At 47.1% G+C, this 17,640-nt stretch overlaps 1 long non-coding RNA gene across 3 annotated transcripts in view; it reads left to right on the forward strand.

The window, feature by feature from the left end:
• Positions 1-7,824, forward strand: part of LOC118145522 (uncharacterized) — a 104,462-nt gene extending 96,638 nt beyond the window's left edge. The window contains exon 7 of one of the 3 annotated variants that reach the window (XR_013523462.1): positions 7,691-7,824. This is a non-coding gene — a long non-coding RNA (uncharacterized LOC118145522). Of the gene's footprint in view, positions 1-5,450; positions 7,398-7,690 lie in introns of those variants that run through there. The other 2 variants (XR_013523461.1, XR_013523463.1) reach the window with 2 other exon arrangements.
• The last annotated feature ends 9,816 nt before the right edge of the window (positions 7,825-17,640 follow it).

Here is a 17,640-nt window from a genome sequence, read left to right on the forward strand (position 1 = left end):
AAGGTTTTCGACTGTGAGGCTTGCAGTGAGCTGGGCTGCTGCCCCAAGCTCCCCCTGTTCTGGGCATTCGCCCTCTTGGAGATTTTCTGGTTCCTAATTGGCTTGGGTTATCCATCTGTTCCTGTCCTAGTGGAATGTTGTTTAAAGGGGCCTGGTGACTCCCCACTGAGGCTGCTGGAGGTAAGCCAGAGTATACAGATCTAAACCGCCCAGGCAGGGACAGCTGCATCTGAGTGCCCTCCAACCCCTAATGGGTGTGAATGGATTAGTGATATCAGGAATAGTGTGATGTACTTGTTGTATGACCTTGGACAAATCACTCTCTCTGGACCCCTTGTTTCTCTTCATTAGTTAAGTGCCCTTTTTAAAAAAGCACCAGGAACCTTTTATTCAAACAATATATTGGGTTCTTAAGATCAATGCGTAAAGCTGGCAGGAGAGGTGCTCTGGCTGAAGTGAGGACTGTGGGTGTCGGGGGTGCTCTGGCTAAAGCGGGAGATAAGGTGACCAGAAGACCACCCCCAACCACACCTCCCTACCTCTCCCACCCCACGCGGGTCATGCTTCCCTCTGGCATTCTCTGCCCTAGGCCATCCCTACCCAAGGCCAATCCACCTTATTAGGGGATCCATCATTTCTTACATGCTGTGATCCTACATTCAATATGTTCAAATTAACTTTTTTTAAAAAGACACTATACATTTGGGAAATCTTACATGCTAGATGCATGTTTAATTTGGGATATGGAAATAGATTTTCTTTCTCTTTTTCTCCTTCCCGCCCTCCCCCCTCCTTCCCTTCCTCCTCCCACCTTTTCTCTTTTCTTCTTTTGTTCCAACTCTTTCAGGGGCTCCTTTAAGCTGACCTGGGTTCAGTCAGTCTCCCCTGTTCTCTGTTGGGTCCTAGCTTGGAGATGTGTTTTGTGCTGGAAGGGCCCATGAAATCATCTGGTCTGATGTCCTCATCTATCTCCGGGAAACTGAGGTGCAGGGAGGGAAGCAACACTGGTTGATTCTCCACTTCCCTGGCACCTCCACACAGCAGACACTTTAAAATCTTAAATTCACTCAGGCAGGGGAGGAGCTGTGACAAGTGAGACAGTGGAATCTTATCTTTAGGAGCAGTAGGGAAGTCTGGGCATTCTGGACAATTCCAGGCGGCCTCATGGAAGTTTCTGTGAGCCATCAACCCTCCTACCTGTTCACTCATTCATCTGTTCATTTGCCCATTCATCTGTCCATCCATTCATCCATTCATTCCATCCATCCATCCATCCATCCATCCATCCATCCATCCATCCATCGTGTATCATGGGGTTGGACATCTGAGGCCCCATTCTAGGAGCTATGTCGCTTGCCCTACCATCCAGCCTCAAAAGGGGCAGCAGCCCAGAAACAATCATAGCATGAAGGAGATGACCTCATTGCCATGGGAGAAGTCCACACATTCCAGGGGTTGAAGGAGAGGGAGATAATGACCAGGTTTGGGGAATGGGATCAGGGTGGGCTGCCTCGAGAAGGTGGCCTGTACACTGAATTTTGATGCTGAGGGTGGGATCAACAGGTAAAGCTGGGGAGGGACCTGCCAACCCCGGATGTGAGTGCAAGGTGTGCAGGGCTGAAATGGGAGGTAAAATGGATGAATCAGCTTGGGGAGAATTTCTCTTCCATCCAGGCTGGTGGCCTTGGTCTCAGGGGCTGGGACATCTCTGTGATAGTCTCAGAGGGGCTGATAATCCCCTGGGCTTCTCTGTCCTCCTGGGGTGGGAGTGGGGAAGCTCCTGAGGCTTGCGACCCCTGAGGCTCCAGGAGCTCACTGAGTCATACTAAGTGGCGTCTAGACTGACTTTGTGCGGATTCTGGGTCTCTTGCTCCTCATGAAGCTTCCAGGACCCTGCTCCTGCTCTGGCTGCTGCCTTCTGACTGCCCGCTCACCACTCTCTCCAGGGTGGTTCCAGGGAGTTCTGCAGCACGTGGAGTCCCCTGTCCTGCTGCCCAGACTGCGGCCCCTGGCAGGGATGGTGAGGCATTCCCTAAATTCCCAAAGGCCAGGAGCTTTTCCTCTCTGGGGTTAACTGGGGGCCTCAGCCCTTGGTCTCATCAATGACTTATCAGGGACCCCAGATTCAGCCCCTGTCCTTGGGTGGTTCCAACAGATTGGGTGGCCTTGTACAGTGGTTTTAGGCTGGACCTGGCAAGGGATGTCCTCTGCCTTCAAACCCCGCCCCCCTTCATGGGCTGATTCTAAAACGTCCTTTATGAGAGTGAGGCAGTTCAGGGAATGGGGACTCCGCAGGCCTGAATTTGAATGTCGACTCTACCACTTGTCAGCTGTGTGGACTTGGGCAGGTGATGCCCGTGTAAGCCTCAGATTCCTCACCTGTAACTGCTAAATGGGGTTTAAAACCTACCTATGGGATTGTTGGGGTTTTAAATGAAAGTATATAAAGCCTGAGCACAGTACCAAGCACACAGTACTTAATTGCAGGGTCAGCCCTGAGGGAACAGGCCTCAGGAAGGCCCAGTGCTCCCAGAAGAGGAGGAAGAGAAGCAGAACAGGAGGAGTGCCAGGGGCCCCTGGAGGCAGCCCTGGCCCAGCCAATTCTGATCGAGCCCCTTACATTGCCAGGCAGCCTGGGCCTCAGCTGCCACCCCAAGTGGCACAGGGCAGGGGTACAGGACACTCTGTGAGCTCCAACTGCGAGGGCACAGCTAGGAACGGCCTTCATGGGCAGCTCCGACGGCACGGCCGGAGAGTCGCCCCCTTCTGGTGTGCACCGGAACGGCACCTCTTTCCTCAAGACGGTGTGGCTGCGTTTTGGAGCCCTCGCGCTTCCTTCGGAACCCAGCACAGGGAACGGATTTTGCTGGTCCAGGAGTCCCGCACACTGGACACCTGCCTAAGAACTCGACGGCGGGACCCCAGGCTGGTGCTCCGTAGCAGCAGGCGGAAGGGACAGATGCCACAGCCCCCATGTCCCAGCCTGGCTTTCTGTTCATCTGAGGTCTCAGGCGGGGGTTGACCGATTCAACCCAGGGGGCCAGGTGATGTGGCCGGGTAAGGTGGACCCAGTGCCAGCAGAAGGGAGCGCGGGGCCGCGGGGAGTTGCAGAGCGCATGTCCAGTCTGAAGGGGGCAGCTGTCCGCTCAGCACCAGCTGGTGTTGCCATGGGGATCTGCAGGCTTCGGTTGCCAGATCTTCAGATATTTTAAAAATAGCTTGAAATCTGGACTTTTGTGTGAAATTTTCCAATTGTGTAGGCGACCCCTCCTCCCACCTTCTGGAATTCCTTTGTCTTTTCTGCTTGAACCACCTCAAGGGGCCATCAACTTCATCAAGTGATTCCTTGCCGACGAAGGTAGGGTCTCGTCGGACTTGTCCTCACGCTTCCTCCTTGCTGGCCTTCGGGAGGTTATCCATCCAGCATGTGTTTATTCAGTTCCTGCTCTGGGCTGGGCCTTGTGCAGAAATGGATTTTGAAGATGGGAGGAAATGGGGAAAACACAGAACATTGCTTTGGAGAACGAAGGAAGAATGGTGGGGGGTGGGGTGGGTGGGACAGGTGTGAGACTCCCTGGGACACCTTCCCAGCACTTCCCCATTGAGATCTCCTGTCTGAGCTGTGAGGTCTCCTCCCTCTTACGCCACCCATGCTTTGGGTGGAGAGCCTCATTCCCTCTCAGCATCTCTATGCTTATGGCTTCCAAGGCTGGGTCTTTCTCGGCTCCTTAAACCACACCTCCTCCGAGAGGCTTTCCTGGACCACGCAAGCTAGAGCAGCTTTCTCCACTCTTTATAGCACCCATCGCTGTCTGAAATGATGTACATACTTATTATCTGTCCTCTCCCCAACCAACTATAAGGCCACAAAGGCAGGACCTTCTGGAAGGATGAATTTGCTACTCCCTGAGCCCATGGCAGGAGCTTAGTGAGTTCATACTCCCCAGATGCTCTTCAGGCACAAAAAACTAGATTGGAGGTTTTCAAACAATGTCCTAAGGGTCTTTAAACCTCTGGAGTCACCTTCATCATCTGGGCCTCAGTTTTCTTTCCTGTAAAAATGGGCAGAATAATTGTTCCAGGCTCACAGGGGTGTGAGGAGGTGAGTGTAGGTTGTCCTGGGAGATGGTAAAGCCCAAACTCTGTCATGAAGTATGGTGTCCCCTAGGTTCTGGTGGGAAGCTTGGAGCCCATTTTATACCTACCCCCACCAAGCAGTGCATGTATTCTACCTGCCTTATTTTCTGCTCATGGCCCTTGCACAGGCCTGCTCCGCAGTCAGTCTCTCTCAGCATGGCAGAAGAGCTTAATGACAAAGATGGGCTGAGCCTCCAGGAGAAGACGGCGTGGGAGAGACATCACAGATGCAAGGGAAGATGCCCAGAGCCTGTGAAATCCCCTCAACTGCCCCCACCCCACCTTGTCCTTGGACTTGGAGTATCCCTCCTGGGAAGGGGGATTGGCAGATGAAACTTATCATGAGGAAGGAAAGGGCCAGTCACAGCTGAGCTCCTGCAAGTAGAGGACTTGGCAGTGGGGACCAGTTTGATGTTAAAGATGCCAGCAACCATATATATAGCTGCTCGTCAGGGGAGGGAGCCTGGGGCTGGGGGTGAGGGCGGGAGTTGACTGTTGGGTGCATTTGTATCTGCTGAACCTACAGAGTGCAGAATCATAGTTGGCTGTTAATCTTGGGCAAGGGGGCACTGGTGGCCCACCCCACAGCTCTGATCTCATCTTAGCTTCATCCATGCAGTTGATGAAATTCAGAGAAGTATGAAGTTTGTCAGGTTTGTAGAGAACCAAAAGCTGGTGTCTAAGTAGGACTGAATTGATCCAAAGCAATTGGAAGGCTGAATACTGGGCCTGCTTCCTTCCGGCAATGTCATTTCAGACAAGTTGCATAAAGTTTTTGAGCCTTGGTTTTCCCATCTGCAAAATGGGGACAATGCCACCGACGCTGAAGTGCTGTAAGGGTTAAGAAGACAGCCGACATTCAGCACCCAGCAGAGGCTGTATTCCTGGCACACAGTAGGCCCCCACTCTCGGGGGGCTACTGCTCTGATGAATACCGATGTGAGCTCCTTGAACCAGGAGCCTTGTCTTTCGTTCCTGTATTCCTGGTGCCTGGTACGGCGTGGGCACTGAACAAATGTTTGTCAGATGAATGAACAAGATGAATTTGACAGGGATAAATGTCAGTTCCTGGACTCAGATCCAAAGACCCAGCTGCACAAGGATGCAGTGGGGGAGAAATGGCTTAGCAACAGCACATGTGAGAAAAGCCGAGGGATTGAAACTGACAGAAATTCAGTCAACATGAGGTGGCTGCCAAAACCAGCCAGGGCAAACCTGGGTAGCATTATTAGAGGCTGGGTGCTCAGAGGAGGGAAGCCACCATGGTGAAACCAGACTCAAGAGCCACAGACCCTTGTGTGTTTTGCCTGCAGGAGGCTGGCCAACCAGATGAGGTGGGGAAGTCCTGACGACCATATATGGTGAGATATGGCTGAAGAAACCAGAGTGCTGAGCCTGGAGAAGAGAGTCACAAGGCACATGGTGGCATTCAGATCTTGCCTATTCCACTTGCTCTGGACAATCAACAGCTCCAAGTCCCAAGTTTCCTCATCCATAAAATGTGCAAGCCACAGGTTGGAGGTCACGCTGCTGCTGGAGAAGAGCAGGAATGGGAACCCGAGCCTCACTGGACCCAGCCCCCCTTTACCTCCCTCCTGAGCTCTTCAGTCCGGAGGTTGTTCACGCTGAGGACAGCTGGCAGGGAAACTGTGGGTGGCCAGAGGCGTCTGTTTCCATTTTAGGGGTTGGACCAGGATCACAGGGGCAGCTCCTTCCAGCCCTAACCCTCCCTTCTCCTTATCTCCACTTGTGGCTGATTCTATAGTCTGGTCGCTTTCCTGGCAGCCAGCTTCCCTCTATTTGCATGGTTTCTGCGTGTAAGATTTTGTGTGCAAAAGGCTGGATCTCTTCCTCTTCCTCCCAGAAACCGCCAGGTGCCTGCAGTGCGCCCGCCTTGTGCTCCCTGTGCTCCCTATACTCCCTCTGGTGGCTGCAGCGGGTACTGCACTGGGCTCAACAGAGCCAACCAGAATAGGGTTGGAATCAGACATCTTGGTAAAAGTCCCCATCCTCCATCAACAGATGAATGGATAAACACAATATTAACATAGACATACAATGGAATATTATTAAGCCTTAAAAAGGAAGAAAACGGTGACATATGGATGAGTCCCAAAAACATTAGTCTAAGTGAAAATAAATTGGCACAGAAAGACAAATATTTTATGATTCAATTTATAGGAGGTACATAGAACAGGTAAATTCAGAGACAGAAAGTGGAACAGAAGTTACCAGGGGCTCACGGAGGGAGAAAAGGAGAGTTATGACTTAATGGGTATTGAGTGTCTATGTGAGATGATGAAAAAGTTCCGGAAATGGATAACAGTTGTGTTCACAACAACATCGTGAATATACTTAATGCCATTGATTGTACCCTTAAAATCGTTAAAATGATAAACTTTGTGTTATATGTATTTCATCACAACAAAAAGTAATAACATACATAACACAAAATTTACCATTTTAACCCTCTGCTACCTAAAGGCTGCATGACCTCCATCAAATCACTTAACTTCTCTGGGACTCTGTTTCCTCATCTGTAAAGTGAAGAGAGCAGCAATGCCTACCTCACTGCCGCCATCCTGGTCCAAGCCACCATACTTTCTCACCTGGAGGATTGCAAACTGCCTCCTTGATGGTCTCCCAGCTTCACTTTGGCCCTCCCCAACAAGTCTTTTGCTACTAAGCAGCCATAACATCTAGATACCTAGGTCAGATCAGCCACTCTCCTGCTTAAAATTCTCCCCACACTCCTCTTCTTGGCCAACAGGATCTGGTCTCGATCAGCTCCTCTCCCTCAGTACTTTCTGCCACCTCTCCCTCACCAAGATATTACTCCATGTTCCTTCTGCCTCCAGGCCTTTGGCCTCATTGGTTACTCTGACTTGCATGCTGTTCTCCTGATTGTCTTATATTGTTGGGTTGTCCTTGTTATCAAGGTCTCATCTCAAGTGTCACCTTCTTTTTCTGGGGATTTCATTTCTTACCAGCCACTGTAATGTTGCCTTACCTTCTAGTCTGACTCTTATCACCTCTGTTCTGTTTGATATTCTTCATAGCACCTGTCATTATCTGAAATTGTCTTATCTTATTGTGGGCTGGACTTGTAGAGTGCAAAATAGGATACAGTTTTTATTTTTCTTCTGGCTTCATCCTTGCATTTGCTCTGTTGCTTCTCTCTCCCCACATTGTCTTAGTCCCTTTTTTGTTGCTTATATTAGAATACCACAGACTCGATACTTTATAAAAATAAAAAAAGAGATTTATTTGGCTCATGGTTCTGGAGGGTGGGAAGTCCAAGAGCATGGCACCACTTCTAGGGATGGCCTTAGTGCTGCATCATAACATGGTGGCAAGTGTCACATGGTGAGAGAGAGTGGGACAGTGTGAGACACAGAGAGAAGTGGGGGCTGAACTTATCCTCTTATCAGGAGCCTCTCCCAGGATAACTAACCCACTCCTCTGATGACATCATTAATCCACTGCTGAGGGCAGAGCCCTCATGACCTGATCATATCTTAACGTTCCCATCTATTTTTTTTTTTTTTTTCAGATGGAGTTTGGCTCCTTTCTCCCAGGCTGGAGTGCAGTGGCATGATCTCAGCTCAATGCAACCTCCACCTCCTGGGTTCAAGCGATTCTCCTGCCTCAGACTTCTAAGTAGCTGAGATTATAGGCACATGCCACCATGCCCAGCTAATTTTTGTATTTTTAGTAGAGATGGGGTTTCTGCATGTTGGCCAGACTAGTCTCGACTTCCTGACCTCAGGTGAGCCACCTACCTTGGCTTCCTAAAGTGCTGGGATTACAGGCGTGAGGCACCTGGCTGGGTCCCCAAACAATAGCAATAAAATTTCAACATGAGTGTTGGAGGGGACATTGAAACCATAGCACCACTCCTTGAAAATGTTTCAGCTAAGTATAGTTTACGCATTTCTTTCAGCTATGAGATCAATTTCCACTTCAGGCATTGGAAGTCCGATTCTTTTAGGAGATGTACATTGAAGGGTTTAAGAATGAAGAGTCATGACGTCTGAAGCTTGCTTTCAAGTGGTTTAGCAAGACCATGTAGACACACACATACACACACACACACAATGTTAATAATTTTCGAATCTAGGTGTTTATTGTACCATTCTTTCAACTTTTCTGTATGTTTGAAAATTCTTATAAAATGTTGGGCAAAAAGGAAACTGCTTTTGCCAAGTTAAGAAAATAAACTCAGTCCTATCTAAATAACCATTTATCTCCCATGCAATATAAAACTTCTCCTATTCAAGCTGACCCAGGCCTGGCTTTCCGCAGTGGGGAAGGTTGGGGGAATGGGCAGTGGGTATGTGGCCAGTGTCCTTCCTCTCTTGATTCACCTCCTCTCCCACTGCCTGCAGCTGCTTCCAGTTCCTTCAGGGTCTGGGAAGGGAGGAGGGAGGAAAGGAGAAGAAGAGGGCTCCTCATTTGTGCTCTTGCCATCCATGTGGGAGGCACTGTGGGCTTCCCCCTCCAGGAACTCTGGTCACGCTATTCTTTTTTTATTTTTTCTGAGATGGAGTCTGACTGTCATGCAGGCTGTAGTGCAGGGGTACAATCTCAGCTCACTGCAACCTCCGCCTCCTGGGTCCAAGCAGTTCTCCTGCTTAGGCCTCCCTAGAAGCTGGGATTATAAGTTTGCACCACCACACCTGGCTCATTTCTGTATTTTAGTAGAGACAGGGTTTCGCCATGTTAGCCAGGCTGGTCTTGAACTCAGGTGATCCACCTACCTCGGCCTCTCAAAGTGCTGGGATTATAGGCATGAGCCACTGCACCGGGCTCCTACATCATTCTTGATGCAAGTGAAGCCCAGCTGATCTCTCACACTCTGCCTCAGAAGTACCAACAAAGCCTCTTTCTGCTGGGGTCACCCATAGGCAGCCTTCTTAGGTGAGGTCTCATTGAGGAGGCAGTGTATTAGTTTGTTTTCATGCTGGTAATACAGATACCTGAGACTGGGTAATTTATAAAGGAAAGGAGGTTTAATGGACTCACAGTTCCACATAGCTAGGGAGGCCTCACAATCATGGTGGAAGATGGAAGAAAAACAAAGTCACATCTTACATGGTGACAGGCAAAAAACAGTGTGTGCAGGGGAACTCCTCTTATAAAACCATCAGATCTCGTGAGACTCATTCACTCATGAGAACAACATGGGAAACACCCAACTCGTGATCCAGTTACCTCCCACTGGGTCCCTTCCATGACACGTGGGAGTTATGGGAGCTATAATTCAAGATTTGGGTGGGGACACAGCAAAACTATATCATTACAGCCCTGGCCCCTCCCAAATCTCATGTCCTTACATTTCAAAAGCAACAATCCCTTCCCAACAGCCCCCCAAAGTCTTATTCCAACATTAACTCAAAAGTTCACAGTCCAAAGTCTCATCTGAGACAAGGCAACTCCCCTCTGCCTATGAGCTTGTAACATCAAAAGCAAGTTAGTTACTTCCTAGATACAATGGAGGTACAGGAATTGGGTAAATACACCCATTCCAAATGGGGGAAACTGACCCAAACAAAGGGACTACAGGCCCCATGCAAATCCTTAATCCAGCAGGGCAGTCAAATCTTAAAGCTCCAAAATGATGTCTGTTGACTTATGTCTCACATCCAGGTGGCACTGATGTGAGAGGTGGGTTCCCATGGCCTTGGGTGGCTCTGCCCTTGTTGTTGGGAAGAAACTGGAGCAATCACATAACATTTCCTGAACACCAGGGTATAGTACAACAAACATTCCTGAGCCCTGCTTGGTCCTGGATGAAGGGATAGGGATAGGGTTAGGGTTCAGGTTAGGGTTGCAATGGGCTGGGGTGGGGGTCGGGGTTGGCAGGGCCACACTCCTCCTAGAGGTTCTCAGGCAGAGTCAGTTCTGTTTCGCTCTCAGCTTCGGGTGGCTCTGGGTCTTCCTTGACCTGTGGCCGCACCCTCCGATCTCTGCCTCTGCGGTCACACTGTCTACTCTGCTGTGGGTGGAGTCTCCTACTGCCTCATGTTCATAGGATGTTTGTCACTGGACTTAGAGCCCTCCCAGGTAAGCAGGATGAGCTCCTCCCCTCAAAACCCTTAACTTAAAAAAAAGTTAATTAATTAATTTTATTTTTAAACTTTTTATTTCCATAGGTTTTCGGGAGAACAGTTGGTATTTGGTTACATGAGTAAATTCTTTAGTGGTGATTTGTGAGATTTTGGTGCACCCATCATCCGAGCAGTGTATACTATGGTGTTTTATCCCTCACCCACTTCCCATCATTACCCCCTGAATCCCTGAAGTTCATTGTATCATTCTTAGGCCTTTGCATTCTCCCAGCTTAGCTCCCACTTAAGCATAAGAATATATAATTTTGGTTTTCCATTCCTGAGTTACTTCACTTAGAATAATAGTCTCTGGTTCCATCCTGGTTCCTGCGAATGCCATTAAGTAATGACTTCTTTTCTTCTGGGTACCAGTAGTGGGATTGCTGGATCAGACGGTATTTCTACTTTTAGTTCTTTAAGGAATCGCCACACTGTTTTCCATAGTGGTTGTACTAGTTTACATTCCCACCAGCAGTGTAGAAGTGTTCCCTTTTCACCGCATCCACACCAACATCTATTATTTTTTTATTATGACCATTTTTGCAAGAGAGTAAGGTGGTATTGCTTTGTGGTTTTGATTTGCATTTCCCTGATCATAGTAATACTGAGCATTTTTTTCGTATATTTCAAAACCCTTAACTTAATCACATTCTTTATCATTTGCAGTTATATTCACAGGTGATGGAGATTAGGATGAAGATATATCTTTTTGGGAACTGCCTTTCAGTCCTCTACAAGTGGATTTGGGAAGCTAGATTGACCTTGCTCAATTTTATAAAGGTGGAAAGAGAGAAGGAGTGTGGATGAGGATTGTTTTCTCATTCGACCTAGTAATCTCATTAGTGGGCAAATACCCAGAGGAATATAAATTATTCTACTATAAAGACCACATGCATATATAGCAAAGACATGAAATCAATCTAAATGCCTATCAGCAATCTAAATGAACTGGGTAAAGAAAACGTGGTACATATACACCATGGAATTTTGTGCAGCTATTAAAGAAGAATGAGATCATGTCTCATTCTTTGTAGGAATATGGATGGAGCTGGAGGCCATTATCTTTAGCAGAGTAACACAGGAACAGAAAGCCCAATACACATGTTCTCATTTATAAGTGGGAGCTAAATGATGAGAACACATGGGCACACAGAGGGAAACAGCACACACTGGGGCCTATTGGAGGGTGGAGGATGGTAGGAAGGAGAGGAGCAGAAAAAAGTAGCTATTGGGTACTAGACTTAGCACCTGGGTGATGAAATAACCTGTACAACACAGCCCCACGACACAATTTTACCTATATAACAATCTTGCTTTTGTAAAGTTAAAATAACCTAAAATAAAGTTAAAAAAGAAAAAGTATTGATATAGGAGGAAGCAGGCACCGGGAGAGCTCGGAGGTGGAGGTTTGCCGTGAAGCTCCTGGACCCAAAGTGTGCGCTTCCTTCCTTGTGTTGAAATTGACCCTGACCGTAAGTCTGTTCTCTTAATTTCCATGTCATTAGAGGAAAACACAAACTCCAGTCTTCAGAATACACATTACAGACCCTGCCACAAAAACTCAGGCTTCCAAAGGACATGTCTCTATTAATTATCACTGTGTGACAAATTACTCCCCCCACCTATCCTGGCTCAGTGGTTTACAACAGCAACTTTGTACTAGCTCACAGTTTCTGTGCATTAGGATTCTAAACCCAGTTTAGCTGGAGGTCTCTGGCTCAGGGTCCTTCATGAGGTGGCAGTCAAGCTGGTGGCTAGACCTGGGGTCCTATCTAAAGGTTTTTGGACATTACATTTCTAAGTAGTTAGAAAAACTACTTTTGTTTATCAAATAAAGAAGGTATTTGAAGCTGCTTCTTCAGATTTTTTTTTGTGTGTGTATATGACAGAATCTTGTTCTGTCATCAGGCGCCAGGCTGGAGTGCAATGGCGCAATCTTGGCTCACTGCAACCTCTGCCTCCCTGGTTCAAGCAATTCTCCTGCCTCAGCCTCCTGAGTAGCTGGGACTACAGGTGCGCACCACCACGCCCAGCTAATTTTTGTATTTTTTAGTAGAGACAGTGTTTTACCACGTTGGCCAGGATGGTCTCAATCTCTTGACCTCGTGATCCACCCACCTTGGCCTCCTAAAGTGCTGGGATTACAAGTGTGGTGAGCCACTGCGCCTGGCCAGCTTTTATGTTTTTAAAAACTTTTGCCTCTAGGGTTTGCCTGAGGAGTTAAAGACTATCCCAGTTTTAGCCGCAGGAGGTATTGGTGAAATTGGTATTTACCTCCTGTGGCTAAAACTGGGTCAGCCATTACACCTGCACCCTTCTTTGCCCTCAGGTGTGGGTTAAGGACCTGGAGACTGAAAAGGTTTTTCCTTTAGCAAGTGTTCCTATGACAAAATACTGAGTTGCTGACGGGGGCTGGGAAGAGGGGATGTCCTTAGGACTCCTGTAGAGAGGGCTTATTCCAAGGTGTCTCTAAAGCCTCTTGGGTAGTGGGCTTTTGGGTTGAGGACTGACAGACCCTGCATGCCTGGAGGATACTGGGCCACTGGGAGCTGGCTTATTTTACTCTGCTCCAGGATAGGGACCGCATAAGCTCAAATGAGAGCTTACACAGCTGCTATAAGCCATCCCTAGAAGAGGGCTTCTTACCTCTTGAAATGATTGTTGATTCAGGAATGGGCAAAATCAATGGTTTTTTAATCAAGAATCGTTTCAGTGTTAGGTGGGATCCATCCAGACCAGTCACCTAGACAGTTCCTTAAATTGGGATTTTGTGAAGCAAAAAAGGATATATTGAGAATGTTGGAACTCCTGGTGTGAAATAAGAACTACATCAAATCCTGGACTGTTGTTTGCATCCCCTACACATTCTTGTGTTGAAATCCTAACCCCCAATAGCACAGTATTAGAAGGTGGGGCCTCTTCAGAGCAGAGGCCTCATGCATAGGATTAATGCCCTTGAACTAGACCCACGGAGAGCCCTCCAAGCCTCTGTCTGCCTTGTGAGGAGACAATGAGAAGATAGCAGTCTTCAACCTGGAAAAAGGCTTGTCCCAGAGCCTGACCAAGCAGGCACCTATCTCAGATTTCCAGCTTCCAGAGCTGTGCGAAATCAATTTCTGATTTGTATGGGCCACCCTGTATATGGCATTTTTATGACAGCAGCCTGAACAGACTAAGGCCTGTTGGCTTTACTGCCACAGTGCAAACCAGTCTTTTCATGTCTTATTCTCCGTTGCTTCCTTCCTAATTCAAGCTACCGTTGCCGCTCCTCTGGTCTCCGTCCTCCATCCCTGTCTTCCACAATCCGTCTTCCACCTAGAAGCCAGTGGTGTTTTAGAAACCTGAATCTACGCATGTTATCTCTGTGTTAAAACTCCCCAATGCATTTAACAGTCTCCACAGTCTGGCTCCCTGTTTAACTCTATCTGATACTTGTGTTGATTTTTTTTTTTTTTTTTTTTTTTTTTTTGAGACAGGGTCTTACTCTGTCACCCAGGCTGGAATGCCTCACTGCAATCTCGGCTCACTGCACCTTTCACCTCCTGAGTTCAGATAATTCTCCTGCCTCAGCCTCTTGCTGTAGCTGGGATTACAGGCACAGGCCGCCACACCTGGCTAACTTTTATATTTTTAATAGAGACGGGGTTTTGCCATGTTGGCCAGGCTGGTCTCGAACTCCTGGCCTCAAGTGATCCACCCACCTCTGCCTCTCAAAGTGCTGGGATTACAGGTGTGAGTCACCGCGCCTGACCTCATGTTGGTTCATTTCTTGTTATTGTCTTTTCCTTTGCACATCCTTACCCTCCTCTCCCCATAGAATGCACACCTTTGAGAGCAGGGACCTTGTTTGTCTCGATCGTAGAGACAGAGCTGTGCCTGGCACTTTGTGGGTGTTCAGTTAATACGTTTACAATGCAAATGGCAGAGACAGAAATTTAGGCAAGCAACCATGTTTTCTGTATTCGGTTCTGATACTGACTTTCAGTTCTTTTCACCAAAGAATTGGCAGGAGTCCTGAGCCAGGTGGTGGAGGGAATGATTAGGAATTCTCTTCTTTTGCGTGCCCGATATTGTTCTTGTCGCACACCGATCCATGCCTTGGTGGCCCTTTCCACATACAGCTTTCATTCTTGCCACTGTGGTTACGCAATGATTGTGTCAAGTACCGGAACATTCCACTAGAGGGCAGTAGAACATGGTGTTCTGTTTGGGATCTGAAGCCATTGACTGCCTTGGCATCTATTCCCTTCCAGGAATCATTTTGGAGCGAGAGCAGCAATTATTTTGAACCATGATGATGTGAGGGCAATCACCTAGGGATGACAGAAGAGCAAGCTGGATCAAATGGCCATATAACACATAGAACACTATGGTTACGAACTTAGTACCCCCAACACTCCTTCCTGCCCCCTAAAGGCAGGCTGCCTGGGTTAAAAAGGGGAGGAGGAGAGAGGTGGTGCACATGACTTCTGCTCACATCCCATTGTCCAGAAAACACTACTTGCTGAGGGGTCATATGGCTACACTTTCCTATAAGAAAGGCTGTGAGGGGCTGGGCGCGGTGGCTCACGCCTGTAATCCCAGCACTCTGGGAGGCCGAGGCGGGTGGATCACAAGGTCGAGAGATCGAGACCATCCTGGTCAACATGATGAAACCCTGTCTCTACTAGAAATACAAAAAATTAGCTGGGCCTGGTGGCGCGTTCTCTAATCCCAGGTACTCGGGAGGCTGAGGCAGGAGAATTGCCTGAACCCAGGAGGTGGAGGTTGCGGTGAGCCGAGATCGTGCCATTGCACTCCAGCCTGGGTAACAAGAGTGAAACTCCATCTCAAAAAAAAAAAAAAAAGGCTGTGAGATGTAGCCTTCTTTCTCAGTGGCCAAATATCTATTATAGAAGAATGGGAAAATGGATATTGGAAATTAACTGGCAGTTTCTGCCACAAATCCTTAAACCGGCTGAGGTGAAATAATCTGAGTTAAATAATCTTGGCTTTTGTAAGGGCGGGGGATTTCCAAGGGGATTCAGACCCAAGCCACTGGTCATTGGGCTTTGCTTCCTTGTTTGTTAACTTGTTACATCAACTAGATTTTTGGATTTTATAGCCTGGCCCAGGGATGCACTTTTAGAATCCCCTATAACTACTGTCCTGTCATTACGATTATGTAAAACTGGTCTATTAGCATTTATTAAAAACGTTTGTTTGCCTTATTAGCATCTTTGTGGGGTCCAGCCCTACAGGGTCCTTTGGTCCCCCCTCTGCTGGTGTAGAGATGAGAAACTGTGGAAATAAAAGACACAAGACACAGAGATGGAGAAAAGAGAGTTTGGGTCCAGGGGTCCACTGCCCACCAAAGCGCGAAGTCCGGCAGTGGCCCTGAGGGGCCGCACACTCTGACTTTTATTGAGTACAAAGCTGGGGGCAGGGCAGGCAGGGCGTGGCATTGGTGGTCAGTGATAGGGTCAAGTACATCACGTGTCATTTAGGTAGGGGCCCAAGACTTTCTAGTAGCTGAGATGAGGTAAGGAGCATAATGTGTCAGCACTTTTCCATACTTGTCAAGAAAGAACAAAGGCATTAAGATTTATATTACTTTTACTGATTATCTCTTCGAAGAAAAAAGGAACCAGGTGCAGACGCAGAACATGAGAGTGGACATGGAATGTGACCGCTGAAGCGCAGCACCACATAGAGACAATTAAGCCCCCAGCTGTCTGTGGGCTTCCCTGACAGCCGTCAGGCCTACCGCAAGAGCTTGGAGGAGTGGAGATTTCTCCTAACTGCTCTGAGGAAGGAGACATCTTGGCCTTACCTGGGCGTGACAGAGGGCTTAAAGTGTCTTGCCTTAGGGTCATTCCTTTCACAATGTCACCGCAGGTTCACATGAAACCTGAAAGGCATTAGTAAAGGAACTAAGGTCACCTATGAATAACTACTATAGTTATATGTCTAGTTATTTTCTTCTTCATTGTTTATATGGGAATAGGCTGAAGCTTCTGACTCCTGCCTCGGCACTTATGGGGTCTCCCCCACCAACATCGTATTATATTTAGTAGTGCCATCTGGAAGTTTCATCTACTAGGAGATGCGTGATGACGTCTGGGTAGTCAGTTTTATTCTTTTTTCACTTAGCTGATGAATCACTTTACCATGTACTGTTGACACCTACCCCTTGCACTTGGCCATTTTGCTTGACCACCTATGCTGGTTGGCTGTTGGATGAATTACTTGATTTACAACTGATGCTGATTAGTCCCTCCTGTTTTCTTATACCTCCTACTCTTTCCAGGCTATTTGTCTTATACCCTTTTTTACATACATAAATGGAATTCATTGCATATTAATTACTTACAGACAGACATATATTTACTAGAAGAAACAAAAAGTCCAGGTATATAAATCTTTTTCTATTTAAGAAAAAAAAAATAACCAAAATCAGAGTAGAAGTGAATGAAATGGAGATGAGAAAAACCACACATAAGATAATTGAAACCAAAAGTTGTTTTTTTTAAAAAATAAATAAGATTGATAGACTAGCCAGACTAATAAAAAAGAGAAAATCCTCAAAAACAGAATGAGAAATGGCAAAGGAGCATTACCACTGGCCCCAGAGAAATACAGAGACCCTCAGAGACTATTGTAAACACCCCAGTGCATGTGATTAGAAGACCTAGAAGAAATGGATAAATACCTGAAATCATACAACCTCTCCAGATTGAACCAGGAAGAAATGAAAACCTTGAGCAGACCAATAACAAGTTCTGAAATGGAATCAATAACAAAAATCCCTACCACCCAGACAAAAGCCCTAGACCAGATGAATTCACAGCTGAATTCTACCAGATGGATAAAGTAGAGCTGGTACCATTCCTACTGAAACTATTCCAAAAAAAGCAAGGAGGAAGGACATGTTTTTAAATCATTCTATGAGGGCAGCATCATTCTGATACTAAAATCTGGCAGAGACACATAGAAAAAGAAAATTTCAGGCGAATATTCCTGATGAACATAGATGCAAAAATTATTAGCAAAACACTAACAAAGCAAATCCAGCAACACATCAAAAAGCTAATCCATCATGATTAAGTAGACTTTATTCCTGGAATGCAAGGTTGCTTCAACGTATGCAAATCAGTAAACGTGACTCATCATGTAAACAGAACTAAAACCAAAAACTGCATGATTATCTCAATAGATGCAGAAGAGGCCTGTGATATAATTCAACATCACTTCATATTAAAAATCCAAAAAAACTAAGCATCAAAGGAACACCCCTCAAAATAATAAGAGCCTCCACTGAAAAGCCCACAGCCAATATCATACAGAATGGACGAAAGTTGGAAGCATTCCTCTTGAGAACCACAAGAGGAGTATGACAAGGATTCCTCACCAC

Source organism: Callithrix jacchus, chromosome 10, assembly GCF_049354715.1.
Source record: "Callithrix jacchus isolate 240 chromosome 10, calJac240_pri, whole genome shotgun sequence".
NCBI lineage: Eukaryota > Metazoa > Chordata > Mammalia > Primates > Cebidae > Callithrix > Callithrix jacchus.